This window comes from Oryctolagus cuniculus, chromosome 2 (assembly GCF_964237555.1).
Source record: "Oryctolagus cuniculus chromosome 2, mOryCun1.1, whole genome shotgun sequence".
Taxonomy (NCBI): Eukaryota; Metazoa; Chordata; class Mammalia; order Lagomorpha; family Leporidae; genus Oryctolagus; species Oryctolagus cuniculus.
Genome location: NC_091433.1, coordinates 170,575,028 through 170,581,467, shown reverse-complemented (window position 1 = coordinate 170,581,467; position 6,440 = coordinate 170,575,028). Strand labels below are relative to the sequence as shown.

The 6,440-nt window shown below is 43.0% G+C and overlaps 1 long non-coding RNA gene across 1 annotated transcript; it reads left to right on the top strand.

Moving 5' to 3' along the window:
* The first annotated feature begins 4,944 nt into the window (after positions 1-4,944).
* On the top strand, positions 4,945-5,705 carry LOC138848644 (uncharacterized). Its single transcript, XR_011386718.1, has 2 exons — positions 4,945-5,161; positions 5,516-5,705. It is a non-coding gene; the product is annotated as an uncharacterized lncRNA (long non-coding RNA).
* Positions 5,706-6,440: the final 735 nt, after the last annotated feature.

The following is a 6,440-nucleotide window of genomic DNA, read 5'->3' as shown; positions in this document are numbered from 1 at the left end:
TCACTGTCTATAACTCTACCTGTCAAAAAAAAAAAAGATTAAGAGACTATTCCCTATGCAAATAATGTTTTACTAACCTGAAACTTAGATTTCCATTTTGAATATTTTGGTATGCTGAAGTTAGAATTTGGAAGTAGAGGGGCCAGTGCTGTGGCATAGTAGGTTAAGCCTCCACCTGTGGTGCTGGCATCCTGTTTGGGCATCGGTTCGTTTGCTGACTGTTCCTCTTATCATCCAGTTCTCTGCTTATGGCCTGGGAAAGCAGTGGAAGATGGCCCAAATGCTAGGGCCCCTGCACCGACATGGGAGACCCAGAAGAGGCTCCTGGCTCCTGACTGCTGGCTTTGGATTGGCTGAAATGACCAGGGCTGGGCCAGACCAAACCTAGGAGCCAGGAACTTCTGGGTCTCCTACGTGGGTACAGGAGTCCAAGGACTTGGCCATCCTCTGCTGCTTTCCCAGGTGTTAATAGGAGGGAGCTGGATTGGAAATGCAGCACCTGAGACTCGAACAGGTCCCATATTGGATGCTGGTGCTGCAGCCCATGGCTCTAACCCACTGCTCCACAGCAGCGGCCCCACTACACGTTTTATATAGGTGATAACCTTGACTTCAACTTTGCTTTTTTCACTAGGATGTCTGCAAGCTTATAATTTGAAGGTACAGTTTTACAAGTGTTTTGAGAAAAGCTCCTTAAAGATATCTTCCAAAAAATTCAGTGATACACAAGCCATCACTGAAATTAAGATATTAATATGGAACATATTTTTATGAGATGTTTTAAACTTAACTTGTAATTAATGAAATATAAAGGTTGTTAGTACTTAAGGCAAAGCAAGCATTCCTACCTGTAATAATTTTGTTAAATTAACATTTAAAAGTATAAATGAGACTTAGAATAAAAACCTTGGTTTTTGTATAACAGTTGACACTGAACAATTTTTATTAAGAACTAGACAAATAGCTTACCAAAGTGCACAAGAACAAATGAAATCACAGAAAATGATTTATGGGAAGGAATTTGTCATCTGGTGAAAAAACAATAATATAAATGTAGATTGCTGCTTTTCCGATAAAAAGTACTTCTTGAAGAATAAGTGATTGAAAGCAGTATTTTTGCTCTTTTACAATGATCTTACTGGCTTTTGTAGAATTAATCAGATGTCTACGCAAAATACCTCTAAAATAGTAAGCATCATTTGATGATATGACAACTCATGGTTAAGCAGAAAACCTGCTGTGGTCATTATGGTCTCTCTGTGGAAAACAGTAAAATACTTTGCTTATGATAATAGACTGAGGTGCAGTCTTCCCTGTCACATATGATAGTAAAATCTGTAATGCAGATTTTATTTTGAAAGAAACGCCTAACATATGCACAAGAGGTATGTACCAGAATGTACACAGCAGCATGATTCATAATTGCCAAAAGCAGGAAACATGTCTATCAACAAAGAAGTTATGCAATAGATGGATAAATGGAATAAGTAGATAAGTAGATAAATAGATTATATGATAGTACCTTAGGCAGCAGTGAAAATCAGTGAAGTAAAGCCACAAACAAGAACATGGAGATTTCCATAAATGTTGTTTAATGAAAGAAAGACACCAAGGAATTTGTACTACAGTACTTTATACCAGTTCAAACAGGTAAATTAAACTAGTGTTTAAAGATACTGAGGTACAAAGTCTTTTTAAACAGCTTTAATGAAGTATAATTTACACACCATATAATTCATCCATTTTTAGTGTACAGTTTGATGATTTGTAGTTAATTTCTAGTTACATAACATCACAATCAGCTGGAAAAGTTATTTTTTAGAAAGCTTTTATTTAATAAATATAAGTTTCATAGGTACAGCTTTTGGAATATAGAGATTCTCCCCCCATACCCGCCCACCCACCATCACTCCTGTCCCACCTCTTACTCCATCTCCCATCCCATCCCATTCTTCATTAGGAAAAGTTATTTTTATAAAATGCAAGAAAGTGACCACCATATAAGGCTAGTGGCTGCCCTCAATGGGAAGAAGGGGTTTTATTTAGAAAGGAGTATGAAGATATTTCTTTGGTGGGTGTTTGGTTTTATGTATTTGTTAATGTGTATCATTTTGAATATTTTAAAAATTGTTTTAAAACAGTTGCACGTTTACTCTAAATTGCCACTTTGCATCTTAGTTTTTTTATTTAGCATTGCATTACAGCTGTCTTTTTGTGTTCACACATCTCATAACCACCTCTTCAGAGACATCTTCCCTGGAAACTCAGCCATCTTCTGCAGTCTCCTTGGGTGCTAGATGGAATTCCTGGCTCCTGGCTTCAGCCTGGCCCAGTCCCAGCAGTTGCAAGCATTTGGAAGTGAACCAGTGGATGAAGATAATCACTTTCTCTGTGGCTTTCAAATAAAATAACTTTTCAAAAAAGTTTTCAAAAAAAGCCTTGGGAGCAGGCATTTGATGCAGCAGTTAAGATACAACTTGGAACTCTCATTTTCCTTATCAGAGTGCCTGGGTTGGAGACTTGGGAACACTCCTGACTCCAGCTTTCTGCTGTCTCTTGGAGACAGCAGGTAATGGCTCAAGTACTTGAGTCCCAGCCTTCCACGTGGAAGACCTGGATGTGAGTTCCTGGCTCCTGGCTTCAGCCAGGTCCAGGCCCTACTGTTGTAGGCATCTAGAGAGAGTTATTTAGATCAATGGAGCCAGGATAGTTTCCAGAAATATACATGGGATGTTAATGTATGATGAAGATAGCATGTCAAATTGATATAAAGCAATGAACTGTTGTATAAGCGGCATACTGTATCAGAAGGAACGTATTTGGTTGCAGGAAAAAAAATCTTTTGATATTGTCTTCACTGGAACTTTTTTTTCTTATGTAATCAATCCAAAGATGCATAATGTGGAACTGACAATACAGTTTAGCAGTGTTACCAAGAAATCAAGCCAGTTTTAGCTTTCTACTCTGAAATTTTGATGAGTACCTTCATCTTCATTGTCTCAAGATGTGATGTCTCCATTTTTTTTTTTTTATGATTTATTTATTTTACTTGAAAGTCAAGAGTTACACAGAGAGAGAAGAGGCAGAGAGAGAGGTCTTAGAGAGGTCTTCCATCCACTGCTTCACTCCCCAATTGGCTGCAACGGCCGGAGCTGTGCCGATCTGAAGCCAAGAGTTATGGAGCTTCCTCTAGGTCTCCCACACTGGTGTAGGGGCCCAAGGGTTTGGGCCATCATCTACTGCTTTCCCAGGCCAAAGTAGAGAGCTGGATAGGAAGAGGAGCAGCCGGGACTTGAACTGGTGCCCATATGGGATGCCAGTACTGCAGGCAGTGGCTTTACCTGCTATGCCATAGCACCAGCCCAACATCTCCATTTCAAGCAGGAGGACAGGTAAAGGTTAAGAATCCTAGTGGTGCTTGTCAGTTAAAGTTGTCCTTTGCGTCTGGCACTGTGGTGCAGCGGGTTAAGGCCCTGGCCTGGGGCGCTGGCATCCCATGTGGGCGCTGGTTTGAGACCCAGCTGTTTCTCCTCCGATCCAGCTCTCTGCTATGGCCTGGGAAAGCAGTAGAAGATGGCCCAAGTCCTTGGGTCCCTGCACCCATTTGGGAGAACCGGAAGAAGCTCCTGGCTCCTGGCTTCCAGTCGGCGCAGCTCCAGCCTTTGCTGCCAACTGGGGAGTGAACCACTGGATGGTAGATCTCTCTCTCTGTCTCTATCTCTCTATAACTCTTGTCTTTCAAATAAAAAAAAAATAATAAAGTTGTCCTTAAAACCTGTTGAGAAGACCCACTCACTGGACAGAACTGAGTTACCCGACCACTCCTTGCTGCAGTAAAGCCTGGGCAAGTATTTTAATCTGGGCACATTCCTACTGTGAACAGAATTCTATTAGTAAAGAAGAATGAATGCTAGATAGATAACCAGCAGAATTTGACAGCATAGTAGGCCACTCTGAAAAGTATAAAAGTGGATCTGTACCTCTCCCCTTTTAACCAAAGTGAATTACCAGTATATTTAATATTTTTTACAAAAAGTTTTTCATCTAACCTGAGAAGGTAAGACTTTCAAAGCATAGTGAGTGGGTATTTTGTTGCAGTAGGGTAAACCACAGCTTGAAACACCTGCATCCCATATTGGAGTACCTATTTAAGTCCTGGCTACATTAGTTTCCTGTTGATGCATGCTGGGAGGCAGAGTGTAATGGTTCAAGTGCTTGGGGCCCTGACACTAACATGGTAAACCAACATGGAGTTCTATGCTCCTAGCTTTGCCCTGGCACAGCCCTGGCTGTTGTAAGCATTTGGGGAGTAACCAGTGAATGAAAGATTGGCTCTCTTATCTCTAGCTCTTTAAGTAGTTGAAAATAAACTTAATACATTCAAGGGGCCTATGCTGTGGCGTAGCAGATAAAGCCACCCCTGAAGCGCCGGCATCCCATATGGGCGCCAGTTCAAGTCCCGGCTGCTCCAACTCTGCTGTGGCCTAGGAAAACAGTGGAGGATGGCCCAAGTCCTTGGGCCCCTGCACCCGCATAGGAGACCTGGAAGGAGCTCCTGGCTCCTGGCTTCAGATCGGCACAGCTCTGGCCATTGCAGCCAATTGGGGAGTGAACCAGCAGATGGACGATCCTTTCTCTCTGCCTCTCCTCTCTGTGTAACTCTGTCAAGTAAATAAATAAGTCTTAAAAAAAAAAACATTCAAAAGCATAACAAAACAAGCCAAGAGAAATTACGAAGACCCTTAACTGTAAACAATTCTATGGGGAAAATTTGATCTAGAAATGGGGGTGGGGTATTTTAATTCTTCATATTGTACCATTTTTTAAAAAGATTTATTTATTTGAAAGAGTTAACAGAGAAAAGGAGTGGCAGAGAGAGAGAAAGGTCTTCCATCCACTGATTCCCTAGTTGGCTGCAAGGGTTGGAGCTGTGCCGATTGAAGCCAGGAGCCAGGTACTTCCTCCAGGTCTCCCATGTGGGTGCAGGGGCACAAGGACTTAGGCCATCTTCTACTGCTTTCCCAGGCCATAGCAGAGAGCTGGATCAGAAGTAGAGCAACTGGGACTCAAACCAGTGCACATATGGGATGTCGGCACTGCAGGTGGCAGCTTTACCCACTATGCTGCCCCAAAGGAAGAAATAAATTTTAAGACTATGTAGGTAGGCCGGCGCCGTGGCTCAATAGGCTAATCCTCCACCTTGCAGCGCCGGCACACCGGGTTCTGGTCCCGGTCGGGGCGCCGGATTCTGTCCCGGTTGCCCCTCTTCCAGGCCAGCTCTCTGCTGTGGCCAGGGAGTGCAGTGGAGGATGGCCCAGGTGCTTGGGCCCTGCACCCCATGGGAGACCAGGAAAAGCACCTGGCTCCTGGCTCCTGCCATCGGATCAGCGCGGTGCGCCGGCTGCAGCAGCGGCCATTGGAGGGTGAACCAACGGCAAAGGAAGACCTTTCTCTCTCTGTCTCTCTCTCACTGTCCACTCTGCCTGTCAAAAAAAAAAAAAAAAAGACTATGTAGGTAAAGGACTAATTTTCTTAATATGGAAATATTTGTAAGGGGACAAAATATGGGCAATTATATAATGTATAAAACATTAAAAATATAAAGTGAGCAAAGTATATAAAGGAAAAACTCAAGGGGAGAGAATGTTAAGTATATGGAAATATGTACAAATTCATTTGTAATTAAATACAAGTTAATAACATTAGCCCTTTGTTGCCAAGACTACTATCTTTTTAAAGATTTATTTACAGTTGCTGCTGCTTCTAAGTAGTTTAAGGGTTTTTTTTGGTTAGTATATTGTTAATTCTCATGTAAAAAGTACGGTGTTTGAACATTTTTAAATTGAAGAATTGATAATGGGCCGGCGCCACGGCTCACTAGGCTAATCCTCCGCCTTGCGGCGCCGGCACACCGGGTTCTAGTCCCGGTTGGGGCGCCGGATTCTGTCCCGGTTGCCCCTCTTCCAGGCCAGCTCTCTGCTGTGGCCAGGGAGTGCAGTGGAGGATGGCCCAAGTGCTTGGGCCCTGCACCCCATGGGAGACCAGAAGTACCTGGCTCCTGCCATCGGATCAGCGCAGTGCGCCGGCCGCAGTGCACCAGCCGCAGCGGCCATTGGAGGGTGAACCAACGGCAAAGGAAGACCTTTCTCTCTCTCTCACTGTCCACTCTGCCTGTCAAAAAAAAAAAAAAAAAAAAAAAGTAATAAGCATCCCAAAGCTGTTTGACAGTGTTATCAATAAATACCCAACATATGCATATCCTATGACACAGCAGTTTGTGTGTTCTCCATGCATGCACTACTGGCATTCATGTAGGGATTGTATATTCTGTGCTCCTCATGCAGTGCCCACTAACCGTGTGTGGCTGTTGAGTACTTCAGATGTGGCTAGTGTAACTGAGGAACTGATTTTCAATTTAATTCTATTTAAAACTGTGTGTG